At 40.9% G+C, this 22,359-nt stretch overlaps 1 protein-coding gene across 1 annotated transcript in view; it reads right to left on the reverse strand.

The window, feature by feature from the left end:
• The window catches only part of BCL11B (BAF chromatin remodeling complex subunit BCL11B), an 87,829-nt gene that overhangs the window by 28,040 nt on the left and 37,430 nt on the right, over positions 1-22,359 (reverse strand). The gene's annotated exons all lie outside the window — the stretch shown is intronic.

Below are 22,359 nucleotides of genomic sequence, written 5' to 3' on the forward strand. Positions count from 1 at the left end.
CCGGAGAGCTCAGCACAAGTCACTGGGAAGTTTTAATACCTCAGCTTTTGACCCAAAATGTGCCCCCCTAACTATTAACATGGGTGACCAGCATGTTCTATGTTTATAATATGATTCCTGCTTGATTTACAAACTGCTCAGTCTCCACTCATGCTGCATGTGGAACACCACAGGCCTATCAATTCAGCATGACATGAATTCTCACACTGGAGTGATGCTTTGCACTGGGCTATTGTCCACAAACCGTTATTTGTCGGAAAACAAACAAAAGGAGAACATTGGAGATACTTTTACATGATACTTTTCTGATTCCTGAAAATGTGAGATAATGAATAAAAATGTTCATTACAGAATTATTCACTTTTCTCTGTGATTCACGTACCAGTAATTACCGTGACCAGCCTAATAAAAACTGCTACAAAACGAAGGTCAACTAGCAGTTAGAAGTGTTCATTTTCATTTCAATGTATTCATCTCTGGCTCCTAATGGCCTCATTTTCTCCTATGCTCTTTAATAAATACCACTGAATTACAGGTTAAATAGCTAAATTAAATTATTGCAATTACAGCGTGCGGAGCACTGAAACTGGTTTACCTTTCCCAGTTCAATTAGAGGGGAAGTTTCAACAGCCTGAGACTCCTGATTGCTGTCAATATTCTGAATCACTAGGAATCCTCACTAAAGGCCAGGTTATTTGGTTACAGACTGGGTAATTTCTACACCCCTCTTCCCTCCTGTATAAAGAGGAATGGCTTGAGTGCTCTCAGCTAAAACAAAATGAGGCAATCAAAGTATTTTGGGGGAAAGCAACTGCAACACATAATTGATTCTTTTTGACTGAAGAGAAGGAAGTCTTGAAGTGGCTCAGGCTGAAGGAGAGTATATGAAAAGACAACCTTCTTCCTCTAAAGCAGAGGCAAGTACATTTTAATAAATATGAATGCCTAACCTGCCATCGGCTCACAATTATTTTACATGTACAAATTAAAGATGTTCTTCATTATTTAAATATATTCCAGCATTTGTTGATGTTGCCCCTTCCACAGGCTTAATTATTTAACATCCCTTTATAAGAATGAATATCTTAATAATAAGGACTGTTGGAAGACAAATTTAAAAAAATAAAAAAAGGTTTTTTTCCAAAAGATCCTAGAGCATGCAGTGATATTTGTTGTGGAAGAGCTCCCCCTTACTTCTTCACTCTCATCTTTGCAATAAGCACCAAAAAAAGCTATCAAGGATGGGGGATTCTTTCCTGCAATGATAACAGAACATGAAACACAGGCACACTCAAATACAGTTAGAATGAGAGACTGAAATATTTTGACTGTTCAGTGCTATTGCTATTTCTAGTATCAAGGGGAGAGGGAATCTGTTTGTTTTTCAGCAAAATCCACATGTTCAAAGCCACATGTTCTGTACTGTACTTAAATGGAGAAATGACACTGTCACTGTGAGAAAAGTGAGGTGGACCGTGCAAGTAAAACACCCTACAGGCTTGGATTATTCCTTCTTAGGATACCTACGGGAAGTAGCAAGAAAGGGCCTTACTTTGTGCCAAGTTGAGGAGCCACATTAAAACAACTCTACAGCCAAAGTAAAAATATATAAACTCATTAAGGTAATTGGACGTATACACAAAATCCTGTTATTTTATTATCTCATCTTTCATATGTTTTGCCACTACAAGAATTTAATTCCTGGTAATCAACTGGATGTAACCAAGAACAGAATATGGCTAACACACTGAAATGGAGTTGGGAATTAATATGAAAAGAAAGGGGCACTGATAGGGACAAAACTGTGAATTAAAAATGCTACATGAAGGCTATGGAACATTAATATGGGTTTGCCTACTGGATTTTGGGGTTTGTGGGGTTTTTTTGGTTGTTTTTTTTTTTTTTTTGCATGTGAATCCTGCAGCAAATAACTTTAACAAGCCACAATATTACACTGGTGTGTGTTCTCAATAGCTTGAGCAGAACTGTATCTCTATTGTATTTGCTACAAAATATAAACCACACTTTCATAAATTTGGGTAGAGAGACAAATTCCATATGTGAATTACCAAGAGAAGATCAAATCACCAGTGAGCCGACCTCCAGCATGGGGCAGATCCTGAATGCATTTTATAACAATGCAAGAGCTGATTAGTGGCAGCACCCAGGGCCCCTGAGGAGAGGAAAGCACTATACAGTGCTTTAGGTGACTCAGCAAAGAAAGCCAGAAATGCAAGTAGAGGGAAAGAATTACCAGGATCACTACAAAGTCCTAAGTAAAGAGTACAAAAGGGCTCAGTGCACATGTGAGTAGAGGAAGACGATGAGGAGTTCTGAAGGTGTGAATTTCTCAGATTCATCCCTCTAAGCAAACTTGAAAGGTTTGATTCTCCACCCACCCTTCCTCAACCTGAGAGCAGGGTTCAGCTCACATACAACCTTGTGAACTGAACCCTGCAGGGTTTGAACAGTTCTAGACAAAACTGTAGCAATGGAAATGAAATGAGTGTTTTGTGATAGCTGACAAATTAGGTTACATCTCTCCAACTGTGAAGTGCATCCACTCTACAAGGTATGTTTCCACCACTTTCCTCACAGATCTAAGAGGGCATCCGTAACACCCCAGGGCTGAGTGACCCATGTCTGGACTTTCATATTCTATTTGTAATCTAGCTGGGAAACTCAGGACATGGAAGAGACAATGGAAAGGCTTTTCTTATGTCTATCACATTAAAAAAGCTCTTTGAGGATAACTGTACCAGCCAAGCAACGTAGTCAACATGTAAAGCCCAATTCTTTTCACAGACTTATGCAGACCCTTTCTTACAGATCTGACATGGCTGAAGTTAAAACAAGTTTGAAGACCATGAACTAGAGCGGCTCAGACCACTTTTACCAAATATTTTTGATGGCTAATAGGACCTGTGTCAAGAGCTGAGTTTCAACGAAGTTTCATAGAAAGACTGTGCAAGTGAGAAGAAAGAGAGTTGCCAAGCAGTCAGGAACCTTCCTTAGTAGTCCCGAGATCCATATTCAACTCTTTTTGTCAGACTGCAAATGATCTGGGAGAAAAATGTTGAAACAGCATTGATACTGACCCAGAAGTCACCAGATATAAAATATCATGGTTTTGTCTAACAAAATGAAAACCAAGTTTAATTTCTCAGAAATTTTAAGTTTCAGTTCCAGTAGGAAAAAAACCACAATTTGAGACTTTAAAAATTTATGCAAAGTGAACATTTGCTATTCTCAATTCTTAGGATGCAAATCCTTATGAGAAACCTGACAAAAGTCAACATGAAGTTTCTGATGAGTTTAACAGACTACATTTTCACACCTAGATCATGTGGGGTTTTTTCAGAACACTAGTGCTAGCACCTGAAAAAAGTGAGAGAAGAATTTTTCTGGGCAATTTCAAGCTTTTATATCACTATGAAGTTCAAGTTTCCTCAGCAAGGAGCCAAATAGGAAGGAATACTAGTGAATTAGTAACAGATAATATAATGTATTTTTACAATTCCTTGAATTACAGAGACCAATTTTGATTGGTCCCGGACAACTCAGAAACACGAGCCAACACCAACTTTTTCCTTTTTTTTTTTTTTTTTTTTTTACTCAGTAAACCATAGTTTGTACCCTCTGGGGTGAAACATATAATATACTCCATGGGGAAGAAGCACCAGCTTGCTGAAGTCACTTGTTCGCTTCTGGCTAAATCGCCACTCCCCTCTTCAAGGTGAAGAGAAAGAGCAATATCTCACCATAAAGCACTATCAAGATCTCAGCAACTTCAAGAGACTCCAAACCAGCCTCTCAGGGCTGGTGGCAAACTGCATTGCCTGAGGGAGGGTGGCAATAAAGTCTAGAGACTTCTTCAGGGCTGACAACTGTATCACTGCAGTCAGACGCAATTACAGAGCTGGAGCAGCTAGCAGGAAAGGGGGTTGACAGTGACCACGAGAGTGGAAAGGCCTGGGAGAAAGCAGACCAAACATTAGTAATGCAAAGTCAATGCCTAGATTGCTAAATCTATGCGTTACACAAAGGACCTCCTTTGGCAACCACTACTCAAGGTGACTAACATTCGCTCATGCTGACTTCAACGAAAATTAAGTGCCTGAGAAACTGCTGCCTAGGGTGAGGAAGGGTATGTCTACATGGTATCTGGCAGGCTGACAAAGGCTCACCCCGCCTGCACTCTAGCCTGGCCAGGCACAAGCCAGCACCAAGGCAGAAGACAGGTAGCTGTGGTTAGTAGAACCCCAAACCCAAGCTAACAAGCCCTGCAGAGGAACGGGGCTGGGGCTCGACATCCTCGCTCGCGCAGCTGTACGGCTTCCGCTGGAGGTTGGCTTGGGTCCAGTTGGCTTGAAGCATGGGCAGAACGAGCTCATGTCTGCTCGCAAAATACTGCGCACAGCTCAGACTTTTGCCCAAGAGGTTGAAGAAATGAAGAAAACGCACATAAAGCAGCCATTATGGATTCCTGGCTTCTTCAAAACCCGGAGACTCACACTGTGCACCCAACCCTGGTTTGTTTTCCCGGCGTGCTCCAGGTATTAAATACTTAATCTCAACAAAACAAAATTAATTACATTTAAATATTTCAGGTCCCCTCTTTTTAAAAAAAAAAAAAAATATTATTTTGCGTGTTCTCAATTACAGTAAAAATTAAAACCTGTGATTTGATCAGAAATGCTCCAGTATCTCCATACCCAAGTTTTAGCACTCCTAAGCAGGAATTGTAGATTTTGTCATGCATTTCAATTCTGACTACCTTGGGCCAAAATACTCTTACCTTCTGCAAGATAATTTGATAACTGCTGACCTGGATTATGGGCCTAATCCAAACCGAAAGCAAATCACTTTCAACCGTACATTCATTTTATGCCTGTTATTCATGTAGCAACGTGACCAGACCAGATTTCTAGAGGCTGGGAACTTATTAACCAAATTTGTGCCCAAGCCCTTTGTTTTTTTCCTGCCTGTAAAATGGTCATACACACCTGTGAAGGCTGATTAGGAGAAACCACAAAGATGAACTATGCTACACAATCTCAGGCAAGTTGCAGCATTTTTAAGGATTATCACTCCACTTCTAAACCACCACAACTGTGTACTTCAGAGAGTGAAGGAGTCAAGAAGCACTACACTTTCTGACCCATACACAGCCTAAATTCTTAGAAATTTACATGTCAACATGATCGCCGTCATAGGTAACAAAACTGGACAATATAGGCTGCTGCTTTCTAATCAAACCAGATTGCTACACCCCTTGCCAAAATAGTGACTAATGAAATGACTAAGAGGGATGGGTAACTGAAAAGAAGAGGCTGCAGGAATGACACAATACTGTAAAGTATTAATTCTGTCAGACAACCTGGCACTGTTTGAGTATTTTATATCCTTTCCTCTTTGAGAACATAATGCTAACTCAGTCTGGTCATTTTATGACATGGGAGAGGGGAATTCCTCCTTGCAACAGGAACCTCATCACCGCAAAGGAAAAAGTAAAGTAACACAGTGGAGGAACAAAATGTTAAAGTAAGCCAGTGTATTAGAGCTTAAAATAGGACTCAGAAAGGCAGCAAAAGACAACTGCACTAGAATCTTCTCTTGCTACTTACGGTACAGAAGATGTAAGAAGTGAGAGAAGTGAGACAGGACCATGGCAATAGCAAAAATGAGTGGACCGTGCCAAGCTTTCTTACACTCCTTGCCAAAATGTCCTCTTGTCTCCTGAAATACAACTTAATGGCAGTCAGGGAGCAAGAAACCTGACCTAACGTTCACTGAATCAATAGCAACTGATTTTCCTCATAACTTCCATGGACTTCTTCTATGTCCTGCCCTGAAAGAGTTCATTTGTTCTCTTGCTGTGTGATCATATATCTTCCTAGAGTGTCTCTCCACAGGTTCAATTTCTCTGAACATACAAGTTTATTCACAATAATCCTGTTTAGGTTCTTGCACTGCTTGCTTTATCCACATAACTGTTTGCCTGAGACTAAGCCTCACATGTCCCCACTACAGACACACACTGGGGGGAAAGGGAGTTAGCCACCTTCACAGAGGGACTGTGTGGTGACAGCAGCAGCAAGAAACCCCAATTTCCACTGTCTTCCCAGTTCACCACTTGAACTACAAAACTACCCTTGCTGTAATGACTTGGATTTCATTATTTATTGTTTGCTCACTCTTCAAATTAGAAGTGCTCTGGGCTCCTTAGGATAAAAGGTTCTAGCTAAGTACTTATTGTTGTTTGTTGTTATTATCATTGAGATTATTTACAAATAGAAGTGTCAAGGTAGATTCAGAACAAGTTCTGCTGAGGCTCATATATCTTCCAGGCATCCATCCATGCTGTGATATAGTATTAAGGTGTGAACAGGGAAAACCATGTATCCAGTCAGTGCTGTGTTTAAGTGGCCTGCCAATTCCAGCTAATCACCAAGTTATTTACTTCCAGTTTATTAGGCTGAAACTGCCACTAGCTGTTGGCAGCCTCTGATATTTACACCTTACTTTCCTGGGGTCTCTTCAAGCACTGCTGTAATAAAAAAGCCGTTTCTTCCAGGTTCAGATGCAAGAATTAACACAGAGAGCACCGCACAAGGTCAAGCCAAATTCTGATCTCAGTTACAAATGTGCAACCCCATTGATTTCCAGTAGTTTAATCTGCAATGGTCTTGAGCTGCTGTACCTGAGAGCACAATTTGATCCACTGTTTTCACAGAGAGGAGTAACAGTGCTACCGCTTATACACTTGTGAGAATTTTAAACACAGTAAGAGTTGGATAAACATCAATCATTATCAATGGCCCTCAGTCTCATTTAGATCACATGCAATAAAGCCCTGGATGAGCATTTCATCAGAAATTAGCCTAAATTATTCACAATTATTTTATATACTTCTGTAACTTTTTATTATTTTAGTATTTGAGCACTTCAGAAACTTCCACATCTTTATCCTTATAATGCTCCCATCAGAGAGTGAAGAGCTGGAATTCCTTACTGAGTTTGTGGGAGAGTTTTCATGGAGAAAATTCACAGGGAAAATTCAACAGAGGCTTGGATTTAGATTTCCCAAACTGTAGGGAATGGGACCTGAAATGCAAGGATCTCCCTTTGTTATTAATGCTTTTCACTGGATAACAATAAAAGCATACAGCAAACTCTCAAATCCTCTCATAATATTTTTCAACCTGGATTTTCCTATTTTAGCCAGACACAGGGTCCTTTCCTTGGTATCTCAGGGAACCTCTAGACAGGAATGATTTGTTTTCTCCTACCTGTAAAGAGAGCCTGTTGTTGGTCTCCTAAAGCTGCTTTTTCCAAGGAACACTCCCTGTGCGGTGTTTTCCTTTGATTTTAGATGCATGATTAAACCTCACAGCCATGCCTGCAGTTGTGTAAGGGTAAAAGAGTATTTGTCCGTGCAGAGCAAACATGAGATTCCTGATGCTGAGCCTCAGATCTGCACCGAGCTATGAGCTGCACATGAAGTTCCCAACCCCTTCACACCTTCCTGCTGCCAACACGAGGGAGTTCCACAATTTGCCCAGGGCCAGGCACACCTTTGTTCATAGGAAAACCTACGAAGCAGCCAGAGCAAACCAATACTTACTCATAGCTCATGTGTACTTGCTCAAATGACCACTTCCAGAAACAATAAAATCCTGTGGACAAGCCCTGTCCTGCTAAAATTACACGCTCACAGCTCATTCCGCAGGTTGTGTTCATTGCAATGAGGAAAGCCACTATATTAAAAAAGAAATCTCCCTTTAAATAGTTTCTCAAAGATATTCCCTTCTACCCCACGTAAAGAGACTAGATCAAAAGAAATTGCAACCTATATTTTCAACTACATGGTCAGTTGTGCCCCATCTCTTGACTTCAGTCCTGGCTTTCTCCACAGAAATGAAGTTTGTCATGCACTACAGCCTGCCCAGTAATGATATCAGCCACATGAGTATCTCACAAGCCTAATTTAGGACAGTCATATTTGCACCAATTCCATTTCTTGCCTATGAGAAAAAAGAAAAAAACTAAGAAGAGGGTGGAGAAAGAAAGAGAAGTAAAGGAAGACAAAAATCAGGTTTTATTTTTTAATAACTTGAAAGTACCTCCTGATAGGGAGAAAGTTACCATTTACTTTATTTTGGTCCACTTTATGATTTCCAGTCACTTTGTGAGGTCTATCAGCTGGGAACTATTGACATTATAGCACAGCCAGGTAGACATAGGTCAGGAAAAATCATCAGAAACAATCTAAAAGGCCAGGCTTTATCCAGCAAAATATAGTTACTTTAACTGAAAAAGTCTCACTGCTCAGTTCAGTACCATCTATGAAACAAAACACATGGATTTTAAGAAATAGTTATATTTGGAATTAATACTGTTATAGTTAAATGCCAAATGGAAAAATCATCTTGAAAAAGCAGTCTCTCCTCTGTTCTCACATGGCTGCTGTATCTCGAGTCTCCTATTCAGGTTCCAGGGGAACAGTGTGTCACACTGGAAGTACTCTGTTGTAATTTTGACATGATTACAGCACAGAAGCTGTCATAGAGAGAGCTCTGGGATGCCAGTACCTATCCTTCTCCATGACTCCAAGTCCTTTCTCTGTCCCTTTTATCCTCCATCTCCCCTGCTCTCTCTCTTTCCCTTTCCTGCCACACACACATCCCAAGTCAGCCTGATTTATTGACAGCAAGGAAGATTTGTGTTGGTCTTTACATCTCCGTCTGTCCACCTGTGAAATAGTTTTCTAGTTATAGACATTACCTGAACAGTGATTTAACAAACAGTAAAAATGCAAAGGCTATTTCACACACACACAAAAAAATCAAAGTGACTAAATCTGTTAACCTGTTTTTTCTCTTTTGCTCACAGTAATACTGGTGAAGATTTTAAAACTATCAGAAATATTTTTAAAAGGTGCTTTAAAAAGCAAGTGGTCTCTGTTTTTTTTTTTGGGGGGGGAAATGCTGCCAATCCTACTGTCATTATCAGATATGTTCACCCTTGTCCAAAATTTCTCCTCCATGCACTGGCTGCTAACTTGCTGTTACACACTGGCTGGGATGGTGAAGCCCAGTAGCCCAGAGAGCACTGGAGAGCACTGCTTGTGAAAGGACTGTAAAGCATCATCACTAAATTGGAGAGTCCCTGGGGAAAGATCCCATTGTACCAACTTTTATCTAAAAAGTTATTGTGCTTATTGTGTGCAGGTGTATGCCAAAGTTGCCTGGATGACACAAAAACTGATGTTGTGGCCAAGCAATTCAGTCTTTTGCTTCTTTTGCTCTTTTTACTGTCTGCTCTCCACAGATCTGCTTGAACTCAAGCTAGCGAACTCTGAAAAGAATTTGGTCTGGCTTGCCAGAAATGCTTGAGCAACTAGCCAGTCCACAAACGGCAAAGAGAACAGTATCAGCTTTGGTTTGGTTTTGTCAGGGGCTTTTTCATGGGTTGAATTAACTCCAGAATCAGCACTGTGCATGCAATAGCACTGGAAACTGAAATTACCTGCCTTTGGACAAAATACCAACACTACGCCTCGAGTGAAAACTCAAAGTCCTGGTTGTCATCAATTCACAGTGCATTCCCCCGAACTAGAGTTCATCAAGTACTTCTGACAATTTGAGGATAATGTGTCTTGTGTACAGATATTTCACAAGCAGAGAAAAAAACCTACCTGGGATACATTATTTGTTAACTGTTCACTCCACTCATGATTGGTGTGTGACTCTGAACTGTATTTGGCATCTAACATCTCTCTTTTGATAGATAGCAATATCTCAGCAGCCTGCTCTCTGTGCCAGTGCAGACAAGGAATGGGCAGCACACGTTCATCAAACTAACATCTGCTTTCAGTTCTCATTTATAGATATGGAATCCTTTCAACTGGACATTAATCATTCTCAACAGCAGCAATTAGATACTTGAGACAGATCAGAACAAATCAAATTAGCCTTATTTATTAAACAAAAAATTCCTAAGGAGTAAATAAAAAGGATGGCAGACCATCCTGTGTGCAGCAACATAAAAAGAAAATTAAGATACTGACACACAGGAGTCTAAAAGCTTTCAGGTGCTATTTTCAAAGCCTCAACTGTAACCAAATAGCAGAGGGCTGTACTGCTGAATGCCTCATGGATTATTTTAGCAATAAGGTATAATTGAAAGGATTATCATGAATGTAATGTTTCCCTTCCAAAAATTCCAGGAATGCAAAAATTACTCTCATCTGCACTGCATGACTCATGTTTTTAATGCTGGAGCTTCATTTTCACTCATGAGGAATTCAAGTGCAGGGAAATGTTACCACAGAAATCCTCATTCAATCGACAAAGGAAAATCTCTCTTTTGCTGCAGTTAAACAAAGTCTAAGAATTGTATCTTTAGAGAGTCTGGCTTGGTTCAGCTTCAGGCAATGGACATCCTGCACATCAAGAAAAGACACTGCCCTCCCCGAGGGATCAAACGGATCTCCCTGAGTAGCTCAAATTCTCCAGACTGGCTCAAACCGAGCAGATCAGCTTCCTTTTCCTGGATTTCCCCAGCTTAACATGGCAGACAGCTTTCAACAAGCAAGGTGGGGGACCCTGCCACATTTGCGTGGAAATTAGTAGTAAAACATTTGTAGATCACAAGACAAAGGGGAAGGTGCACAGCTATCCACCAAGCACCTCATACTCTCTCTCTCTTTCCTCAATTTTCTTTTTCCAAAAGTCACTTTTACTTTTTAATAAGGAAAAAATTCAACATGTTAGTTACAGAAAACTAGCACTGTGTAAGTGAAGAAGAGCTCTCCCCATTTAGATTACACGTATCAGAAGCATTTCAGGGTTGTTTTTTACAATGGGAGCTAAATGTTAAGCAGATGAGAAGTCTCCTGAACGAATACATCGGAGAACAGGAAACAGGGTTTTGCCATCCAGAAACAAAATGATCCTCATCTGCCTGTGCCATAGATCATAAAGCTGATCATCTGCTCCCATCCAGAAAGCCCCATCCCACGCTGGGCTGTCTTTGCTGCTGGAAAGAACCAGAGTGGGGCAAGCAGGTCTAGAGGAAATGTGATTCTGCTGCATGCCCTGAAAAGCTGTGCTGCTTTATCGCCTTTCTTCTCAGCACCTATTCAAGGTGACAGTGGGTGGGGTGGAGGCTTGCATGGGAAGGAGGAAGACACTTTTTCCAGTGAACTCATCACACCTCTCCCCCTTCAATATCCAGAGCCTTTCAGGCTGATCCTTTCCTCTCCTTTCCTCAACTTTACATGCACCTGACTAATAACAGTAGAGATAGCATCTGGGGTTAGCTCATTACATGTTTATTACTCCTTTGTTTATTTCTTCATAAATATAAACTCTTGTTGCCTATGCAAGCCTGTGCATCTAGCCCAGGTCTAGTGAGCCCCAAATTGAAAATGGCCTAAAGATGTGAGAAATCATGGCCAGTACTGTAGCGAGTTAGTCAGGGTATGGAGAGAGAACCATTGCAACACGCAATATATAGGGATAGGTTTATATTCAAGATTCCCTGGCTTGGAGGTACCGTGTTAGCTAGTTAGATGTGGTTATAAATGGAAGCACCAGCTGACATTAATCACAATACTTTGCTGGTGTGGCTACCAATATGAAATTACAAAAGGGACAGGTACCTTGAAAACTTAAGTCCAGTTTATCGCTGGCCAGATCATTTATCAGCCAGAGAAAGTAACCGTTCCTCTGTGTTCTGTGGTCTCGTGAAAAAGGGAATCTGAGGCAGAGACGGAGGAAGGGGCCTTGGTTTTTTATTTGATTTGATTTTTCATTTGGTTCAATGGAACTTTAAGAAATATTAATCTGCTCCTTCGTTTAATTTCATCTGTACCACTGGCCAAGAGAAATGCACTAATTTATAAGTTGAAGCAAGCCTTGAGATAATGTCACCCACCATTCATCCAAATTTGTCACTAGCATCCCATTAAAGCCATAATTATTTTTTAATTAAAACTAAGGAAGCTGGCATGCGTGTGCCTACTTTATACATCTGTTATGGGTTAAAATAGCTTTTAAAAAATGTTTTTTTAGACCACAGTCTTTTGTGGCCATGGCCTATGCCAAAGAAAACGCAAACTTGCTTATTTTCTCCATGGGGCGCAACACTGCCTATGTGTGCCTGAACAGATTCGACTGGCCGTGAAAAGAATTCTAAATAAAACACAAACATGGAATTTGGCAACGCCACAGAAGCGAGCTTAAGACTAATTCCAGCATGCGGACGGCTCTCACACAGCAAGTCTGGCTCCACTATAAATGAAACCAGGCCCTGTAAAATCGCCAGTAAAGTTTGAGTTAGGATTTAAAGAGACAGCACTCTTATTCCAAGGTTTAAAGGGGGAAAACACACGCGCACGCACATACACATACCCCAGCTTATTAAGGAAATTTGTGCTGGCCCAATAAGTCTGTACATTGCAAGCTGTGTTTACTTTCAGCAGTCATTTCCATTTAAAAAAATGTTAATCTTAAAGAAGAAAAAAAAAAAAAAGACCCCAAAACCACTAAAACCAGCAAATTGACTTTGGAGTTGAGTTTTAGAAAAAAAATGCTGCAATTGTTACTGCAGGGACCACTGGCAGTGACAGCATGAATAAAGGACCTACCTTATAGCAAAGTTGAAATGATATATTAAAAAAAGAGAAAGAGATATGAATGTCTAGGGCAGAGCAGGGGAAAGGAAAGGTACAGATGGGCAGAAGCTCCATGTCCAGGGTGGCCAGGGACAGAGCATCCTGTTCCCATCAGACAGCCCAGCAAGCAACATGGTGACTCACTGGGACTTGTGGGAGGGAGCTATATGCAATACAGCTCCATGCTGCCATGTACATGGGGAAATCTAATCCTGGGGCAATGAAATCCCCTGGGTAATACCTCCCCAGCAGTGCCAGCTGGCCCCAGAGAGCAAAGACATCTGTGAAGAAAGAGTGAGGAGAAAGTGAGAAACAGCATTCACTCATCTTTACCTATTAAGGAGAAAACAAATTTAAGAAATCTGAGTTTATAATCACAAGACACAGCCTGGCAAACTTAGCAAAAAAGGGCAGGGAGCAAATTATTTAAGCAGTGGTGGTACTGTCTCTCACAATTTTGCTCTCCCTTACAGCTCTGGATGATACCAGGCCACTGAATTAAAATTATATCTCAAGTGGTCACCTCAAACCCTGACCATTGGGTTTTTTCTGGAAAAGGGAAGAGCAGAAGGGAAGATTTGCTGGCTAGAGAGCTCTAAATATGGGAAGAGTTCAGACGGTTATGAGTGTGCTCAACTGCACTAATGAACGGGGACAGTGGTGACGGAGGCAGGGGCAGCATCGATGCAGATTTCACAACGCTCCGTGTGGAAAATGGGCAGGGAAGGTACGAAGGAAATTGGGAAGGAGTTTACAGCAATTTCATAGGATCATTTTACAACTATTCTATGTCTCTCTTGAAAATGACAGTGAAGTGTTTGGTTTCAATAGACTACAGAGCTTTTAAGATTCTACCTCAAATTTACAATCAGGTCAGTTTGAGGAGAAAGCAGAAAAAATAGAAAAATAATTGCCTTTTTTTTTTTATAAGGTTTTACAGGAAAGTAAAGTTACTTGCTAATCTTGTTCTCACTGTAGGACCAAAATGATCCTGTTTCCAGTTTACTCAACAGTTCACACATTTTTATAGAGGATTTGGATTAATCAATCTGTAAACACTCAGATCTAATTTTTGGACATACTTTGCATTATAAGTCTGTCTGTGCCATAACGAATGAACTTACTGTCTCCCTGTTCAACCAGAAGAGTGGAGAAAATAACGCAAAACTCTGTTAGAAGATGCAAAATGAAAAAACTAGTTCTCCAGCAGGCAAAAGGCACTGGTGCCTTGCTGAGGTCTTACAAGGTTCCATGAATTTTTGGGTTTTGCCCTGATCACTGTGGACAGTTTTAAATGCTACGTATTTACCAACAATACTATGATTATTATTTAAATCTCTGTACATCCTGGAATTCCATAGACCATGTTCACAGCTAGAAGAAGAGCATAACACCACTCAAGTCAGAAAACACCTCATAGAAAGATGCTCAGCCAAGCGTCCCTAGGCAGCCCCTAACCCATCTCTCAGTGGACTGCTGGCATGGCACAGCACACCCTGGAAGCACTACATTTGTCACGCAGCCATGGAAGAGACATAAAGATCAAGTTTAGATCTGTGTCTCACGTGAAGTAATCTAGGTCAATACAGGACATAAAAGGAGACAGACTGATACACAGAAAGGATGGGATGCTCCCCTCACATTGCCAGGGGATGTACTGAAAGTAATACATTTACAGTTGGCTTCAAATAGCCAAGTGATGTTTAAACAAGCATAAAAGCTTCAGGTATGTTGTGCAAACCAGCCCCTCTCTAACCAGAGATTCTTTATGTTAATAGCAAAGACACTAATTTACAAAGCACCGTTTCATGGCACAATTCCAGCGGCTATGTCTCCCCATCTCCTTGCTTAGTGCCTGCATTAACCTCATTCCAGAAGTCCCAGGACCTCTGACTCATACAGCTGAATTCATAAAAAATGTAAGCCTTTGCTACATGGGATTTTTGCCTGCTTCCTTCCAAGTGCATGTTTTAGTGTCTCGTTGAACCTGACTTCCCCTGTGCTATGGCAGGTTACATTAGCTGGAACAGGGACCCATAGAAATGGTTTGATTTAGACAAAAACAAGATGAAAATAAAGATACCAAAGGCATGTACTGTACACTAGCCTACCAGATTTCTGTGCATACTGCAAAAATGCTTGGAAAAAGACTGTTCAAAAGAAAGCAAACAGCATAAAAACATATGTTGCTAACAGTTGCTCAGATGTTTACTGCTCAGCAGATAGAAGGACCAACACGCAGAACACAGAAGTCCAGTGGGGCACATGCGAGGTGCATCAGCATGGCTTCTTTGACTCAAATCCCTTTCTAAACATAAAGCATCCCATCTGATCACAGAACTCTTCCTTTCATCCATTTTTATGAAGCACTCAGAAAAATAAAAAAGAGTCCAGGTCCTCTGAATTAGACAGTTCTGGAGGGATACGGGATAATTTTTTTTCAGTTCTCTGGTCTAAACCTGAGTCACTCCAGGAATAAATGATCCAATTCCTCTAAAATAAATAAAATAAAACAAAGCAATTTCACTACAAAATGTACAACGCCTCTCTGTTGCCTCCACCTTTCCCGCTCTGGCTTGTGAACTCAAGAGCAGTTCTCATCACAACTACCTACGCCATACACCATAGCCTGCCCTACTTCCTTTGACATTGAGCATTATATTTGTGCACGAGAGATTTATCTCTTTTCTCACAAACTGAACAGGCCAATTCACTTCCTGGCTCAGACACACAAACACGTCCGCACAAATCTGACAGAAAGCGAGAAGAAAAGTGATGACAAAAAGCTACTGCTGAAGGGGCAGGAGGAAACTCCATCCTGAATATGCCAGGTGAGGCTGTACAAGTGAACTGTTTAGCATATGTTATGTACAAAGGAACAGCAATTTACTGAGAGAAAGAAAGAATAATTGCAAACATTTATGCCTCATGCATGTGTATAAAAAAAAAAATCAGCTCTTACAAAACTGGTGCATTGCCCAACCAAAAAGCAAGGCACCTGACAAGCACTACCCCTAATTTTGTTGCTTTTTAGGTGATTGCTTCCTTCCTTCTCTTCCTGCAGTTGATTTCTTCTCTGTTTAGGAATTATTCACCAAGAGGCATTCAACTCCCTGAAAACGGCTGGGAAAGCAGTGGTAGCAGGGGAGATGCTGGTCCCACACTGCAAACCATCCCCAATGATTACTCTGCATCAGAAACATGAAAGCCATTCCTGTCCCTTTGCTGAATACAAACATGCACCATGCTACAACTTCAAGAGGAGGTCTGCTCCTCCTTCAGACAATCCAGGTGTTTCTGGACACAATGGTGCCGAAAGATAGATGGTGCCCAAACCTTGCCTACTGCACCCCATTAAAGCAGTCTTCATTTATGCTGCTATCTTATGGAAAGTAGCGCACAAACACGAAGAAAAAAAGAAGACTCTAATTTGCTTGGGTCTTCTGTTAGATCAGCAGGTACCTTACCATCAGTGGTGCCTCTTTGCAACTAAGCTACACTCTCCCTTCCAAACTATCAATACTTCCAAATGTTTAATGAATCAAGGGGGAAAAAAATGGGGGTTATTACTAATGGGAACAAGAAAGTACGAAAAAAGAACCCTTAAAGAAAAAACAAAACTGTTCAATGAGATAGAACAGAAATGGCCTTCCACTGCTTTCTCATAAGCTCCCTTTTTGCCTCATCTCCCACCTGATATCACCAAAGCCTGTTTGTGCTTTAACAAAGATGGATCAGTTGCTGTGTGCTGCCCTGGTGCTTACATATACTCTGAAGTCACCTACTCCTAATCCAGCCATCGCTCAGCAAACTCAAAAAGGAAATAAAATCATTCATTCCAATAAGCAAATTATAAAATCACCTTCATCCATCTTGTTCCTATATTTTTAAATTTGACTGTGGCCAGAAAACTGCTGGCTGGGAATTACCCTTCCCCCACTCACACATACACCCTTTAAAAATGCAAAATCTAGCCCTCTATTTCAATATTTCTGATGTCAGTGACCGGTGTCAGCTCTCCCCATACAGTAACTGCTTTAAAGCGCTGCATACAGCACTGCATTAAAAATTAATTACACATGCTATTTTATTGATAGTGCATAATGTAATGAGCACCAGCTGTGCTAAACATCCAAACTCCTTTTTAAGACAGCTATAAAAAAAGAAAGAAACTGCACTTCCAAATGCTTCTCCTGTCAGAGGAGAAAAACAGCAACATCTTGGATGGATTTGAAACAGGATTCTTTGATTTAGCTCTCCATTTGGAGCGTTTGAAGAGTTCAGACTCTTGGGCTCAGTGTAGTGGTATGCGATCGAGTTAACTCTCTCAATGTTGGAGCCATTGTCCTTATTGCAGGCAATGTTGCCTTGAACCATTTTGTCCCAAGACTGCCAGACTCAGTTCCACCCATTACTATTGCAATTAAGGGTTTTTCTTTTTTTCCTGGGATGTCTGGAAATGGCAAGCATCCACTTTAAAGCACCTTTAAATATCACTGTTGCTCCTTCTGGTTCTTAACTTGACATAATTAGGACTTCCAAAGTTATAGTGATCGGCCATCTGCCTAGAACAAATCTGCAGTCATGCTCACATTGCCAGTGACCCTGGCCCATGCAGCACCCTCATTTTAGTCACCTCTTTGTGATCTTAAGGTCCCTTCGCTGCTTCTTGACAAACACATCATTCAGTCAAAAAATCAGTCTCTGTTAGACCCACCTATGTTGAGTTTGGATCTGATTTTAATATCTGGTGAGACGGAGAGCTGCATAGACAGCAGGTCACATATGATTTTAATACTTGGGTAAATGGATGAACACACAGATTGACAGACAGGTGTAAAGATGGATGAATACACTCAGATGATGCATTACTGGTTTTAGTATATACATCTCTCACATACCCTTGCACTCTGTAAGTACCATCCACTAAGTCAGTTCTAGCAAAGCGTGCATTAAATATTTCACTAAAGTAAATAAATACATGTAACTATGACTAATAGGGAGATCTTTCCCTAGCCAGTACTTTATGCAAATATCTTCTTTATGCAGCAAAATGAAAAGATACATTTACAAAGGGTCTCGGGGAAACTATAGGTCTTTGTCTGCCTTCAGACACTTACACCCAGTTTCCTTTCTCCTCTCAAAAAGTACTAAACAGAAATCAAGTCTTTATGCACTCTTTTTTTCTCCTTTTTTTATTCTTTTTTTTTTTTTTTGAGATTCCACTGAACAAAAAATGAGGAGTAGAGTATGAGCCATTGTCCTGGGACATGATGAGTTAGGAGGTTTTTGCTGGATGAGTTTGCATTCTCTGGTCTGATTACTGTTTTGTTTTCCATTGATCCTCCTGTGTTAATAAAACCCAGTCTGGAGTGAACAAAAGCTTGCTTCTTGTTCAAGTAAGAAATGTGCCGAGTGCATACCATATCATTAACATAAAAGTTTTTGAAATAATACTGCTTTCTAGACAGACTGTATTAATTGCATCAAGCTTTTTACAGCAGGGTGGTCTAATCTAGCTCCTCTTATTGGCTGACTCCAGTTATAAAACCAACATAAAATTAATATGGTGATATAATAGAAGGAGGGAAAAGTATTCTTTTAAAAACCTATGATTTACTTACAGGGACTGCTTTTATCTTTACTGTCACGTTAACCTTTGCCAAGAAAACACCAGACTAGTTAAATGAAGCAGTAAGTAGAATTTCAGTAGCCAAGTAAATTGATATTAACTTTACAAGATGACTGTGATTTTCAGAATGTCCTAATGACTAATACAGCTGATTCCTTGAATTAGCAGGAGCTTGTTCCTCTCTTCTGAGCTATGGACCCATGCTTTCCTCTGTTTTAGACTTTAAACTACACAGCCCTGTCCATTAATCATTGCTGTCCATGCCCACTTGCTGTTTTCACATATACAACTAAGTATCTAATTGCTTTCCACCTCCTTCCACCAGCCTACATGTGGGAAGGAAGCAGATTCACTGGTTAGATGAATATATGTGTATTAGACAGATTTAATTATCTTTACAGGGGTATATAAAACCCTCACTCATGGGCCCAGGTCCAAAGATTTTGGATCAGGTGTATATCTGAATGCAGGCACAGGGGACAAATTATTCTCTGTGTGATTACAATCCCTTTTGTCTTATGCCGATTACAATCCCGTTTCTGGGGCTTTTGCACCACAGTATCTTCAGGGCAGGGACTTTTTTCTTTGGAGAGCACACTGTAAAGTGCCATGCACTTCTGCACTGAGATTTTCAATGCTCATTTCTCGTTAACTTTAATGGCAAATGGGCATCCAAATCTCTTAGGCAGCTTTGACAATTTAAGCCTTAATGTACAATATTAATAAATCAGCATCATAAAAAGAGTCTTATGAAGATGTATTGTGAAAAAATAGCCCCACAAAAAGCATCGCAGTGTATGTGTGCACGCATACAGGCATATACTTTTCTTTACATAATTACGTCTCACAACAATCATTTGCATGTCTCTGTTATGCAAAAAAACCTGTGTGTGTTTTACAGTTACTCTGAGCAGTTGCAATTCATTGAAATTAAATAAAAAGCAGGCTCAAAAAAGCACCCTAATCTGGCAAGGGGTAAAGCAAAATGAATGCTTTGCCCATTTATATTTTAGATCCAAGCTACACAACCCTGTGAATTTCATTACTCTATTCCAACTTCTAATTAAATAGGCACTAAAAACATTTAAACAGGAGAACCCAATTCAACAGACAAAAGCCTCTGAGGCAAAAAATAAATAAATAAATAGATTGAGAGAGAGCTTGAACCAGTGGTAGATTTTTTTTTTTTTAATCGCATGGAAAAATATAGACCTTTAATTGCAAATTCCTCATCCTGTGGTGCCCTGAATACAAAGAACTGAACAAATACTGAGGAGACCACGATCAGCACCAGCCGAGAAGCACAGTGGACATCCAAGCAGATGTCCCAGCACTATTTACTGTGATTGAAACCACTATCAGCAGCACATTTTCTAAAGATCACTAACAGCTCTGGATGAGGCAGCATGAGTTCCTCTGTGCATGACTGAATGCTACTCAGCATCCTGGACGATCGCTCTTATCTAGGTCGGAGATTTCCAAATGCAGTTTTTCACACATGTGTACCCCAAATCCCACTGGCTTCCAGAAGTTTAGATTCTCAAGTACAAACTGCTGTGAGGGACTCTTGAGGGCCTTATTTGTGAGTGCCCAGCAGAGATTTGGGAGTACCTGCAACTTCAAGCCTTCAGAGTCGCAACCTGCTTGAGAACTGCACAGAAAAACTCCAGGTCCTGAATTAAATGAATGCTGAAAAACAGGAAAGGTAAGAAACAATGAAGGATGAGGAGAGGGGAGAACTGTTGATGGTTTTTGTTCAAAGAAGGAAACAATTCCTCAGAAGGAAGAACAGGGCTGACAGAATAAAAGGCTAATCAAGTCAGAGAGACAAGCTGATCTCTAAAGCTGGAGCAGGAGACTATTGTAAACGTCTATATTAAAAAAGAGGGCACAATACAGGGATTGTCACTAGATTATTAGTCCACACAAAGAACTCATTTTTCTTTCATTTCCACAAAATATTTTGGGGGACAGAAAGATCCCATAACCCTTGCCATGGGGTTTAAACCATGGCCAGGCTCACGTACAGTGATTTCTATGTGAGCTAAGAAAGGGTTAAGCAGACATAATCTCCTTTTTCATGTGAAGAAAATGTTTCTTTCAAGCAGACCTTGACCAACTACTGTCATAAACATGTAGCATGCACTTTGATATAACCTATTCTCTAAGTGCCGCAGACTGCAGCAGTAATTACAGGAAGCCATGATAACAGGTCTCTCTCTCCACAGAGCTGGCATCACTCTCCCAGCAAACAGGCAATTCTGAAAACTCACAGCACAGAACTCCAAAGTGAGAACTCAAAGTACGCAAAGTACAAAAGCCTCACCTTCCCACATTCTTCAATAAGTTATTCCTTCCTTCCTTTTCTATTTTTAGTTGTACTAGCTTCCCTTACCACTAGCTACTGGCATCAGAAGCAATAGGGAACCAGGGAATTCAGTTCACTGTTACAACTACCTGAGTACCAAAAGCACATGTGTGCAGTCTACACCAGTGAAGACAGAGAACAGCAAAACAGGAGATAAGTTCCAGTTTGGTTTACTGGTTACTGGGAGGAGGGAAGGCAGGAGGTGGGGGAGCTATCTGACTTTCTGATCCAATGCTCACCATTTGCAAGAACCTGTCTCAACATCCATCCCAGGCCAGTTGGCCAATCTACCAAGGCTGCGAAGCAGTTTGATTAAAACAGCATCCCCCACCACGGCAGAAAATCTAACCAAACCCGCAGATGCACTGACAGCACCTCACCACATAGCACACTGCTGCAAGCCCAATGCCTGCACTCCAGTGCAAGCACATGGGTGCAAGCTGAGCATCCTCCAGGCAGCATAGGAGCCTTCTCTGCATGCCCTGAGCTTCACCCAAGGTCGAAATGGCACCCTGAAGAGAGCCTCCTCCTGAGAATATTTTATCTTTCAAGAACAAGGGTTTCCAAGATACAAATTTAAATTTCTTGCAAATCTTTTTGTCTTGTTTTATTACCTCAATGAGAGATGTACAGGGATATTCTCATTAGATACAGCATACTGTAGCCAGGTGGTACCACTACTTGTGGAAGGAATAAGCTGAGCACAGCAAAGTTTTGCCAGCTTCAGGGGGGAAATGAGGAGCTATTTCCCAAAGGCTTTACTGCTGACAGTCATTGCTGTCTCTCTAAATCCTCTGGTCCTCACACTTTACTTATCCAGAATCATTTGGGGAACTCCCTATTAAAACTACATGCATGTTATCATGAATGAGAGCTGTGGGGTTTGGCCCACCACAGTGAGACTCCATAAACATTTGTGGATTTTGCCACATCTGTATTTTTTTTAAACCCCCACTGCTTTTCACCTTTCCAGCCTGCAGTTCACCATAAACCCAGTCTTGCAACTGAGCCATACTCAGAAACACCCACTGATTTCAAAGAGATCACTGGGTCTGAAATGATGGGGTCTGGCAACAATATGTCCGCGTTCTCTTTGGCTAGCTTGGTGTGCCTTCATTTTCACATTACTTTCCCCTCCTTGTGGTGACAAAAGTCAGGCATCCAAAAGGAATAAAGGAAAAGAAAAGCTGATGGGGTAGAGGCCAGGGATGCATGGTGAGTTACCAAGGAGCATTTTCTCAAGGCAAGGGAGAAAACAGCATGGAGCACATACACCCTGTGTGCACATGGATACGGAGGAGAGCCTTTAATATGAATGATTGAGGAGGGAGGGCAAAAAAAAAGAGTGAAATAAAAATACCTCAGATGTTAAATGTTATCCAATTAAGCTTAAGATAAGCATCCCAGAGAGATGAAATCTTGATACTGGGATATATACTGGGGTATCACGTTCTGTGAGGAGTCTCAGACATTTGTTAACAACATGGCACAAACGGCCTGGCAGTGGCTGTGGGTGACAACCGAGGGTGGGCAGGCAGGAAGGGAGGGATGGGCAAACGGAGGGAATCACATGCCCTTTCCCACTCCCAATCCTCTTCCAGAGTAAAGAGGGATGGAGGAAAGGGGTTTAAGGCATTTTCTCTGCCTTCTCCATGCGACCCAGCAAAGGCAGCTCTC

The sequence above is a fragment of the Manacus vitellinus genome, unplaced genomic scaffold (genome assembly GCF_001715985.3).
Source record: "Manacus vitellinus isolate BGI_N305 unplaced genomic scaffold, ASM171598v3 scaffold_6_pilon, whole genome shotgun sequence".
NCBI classification, from domain to species: Eukaryota; Metazoa; Chordata; class Aves; order Passeriformes; family Pipridae; genus Manacus; species Manacus vitellinus.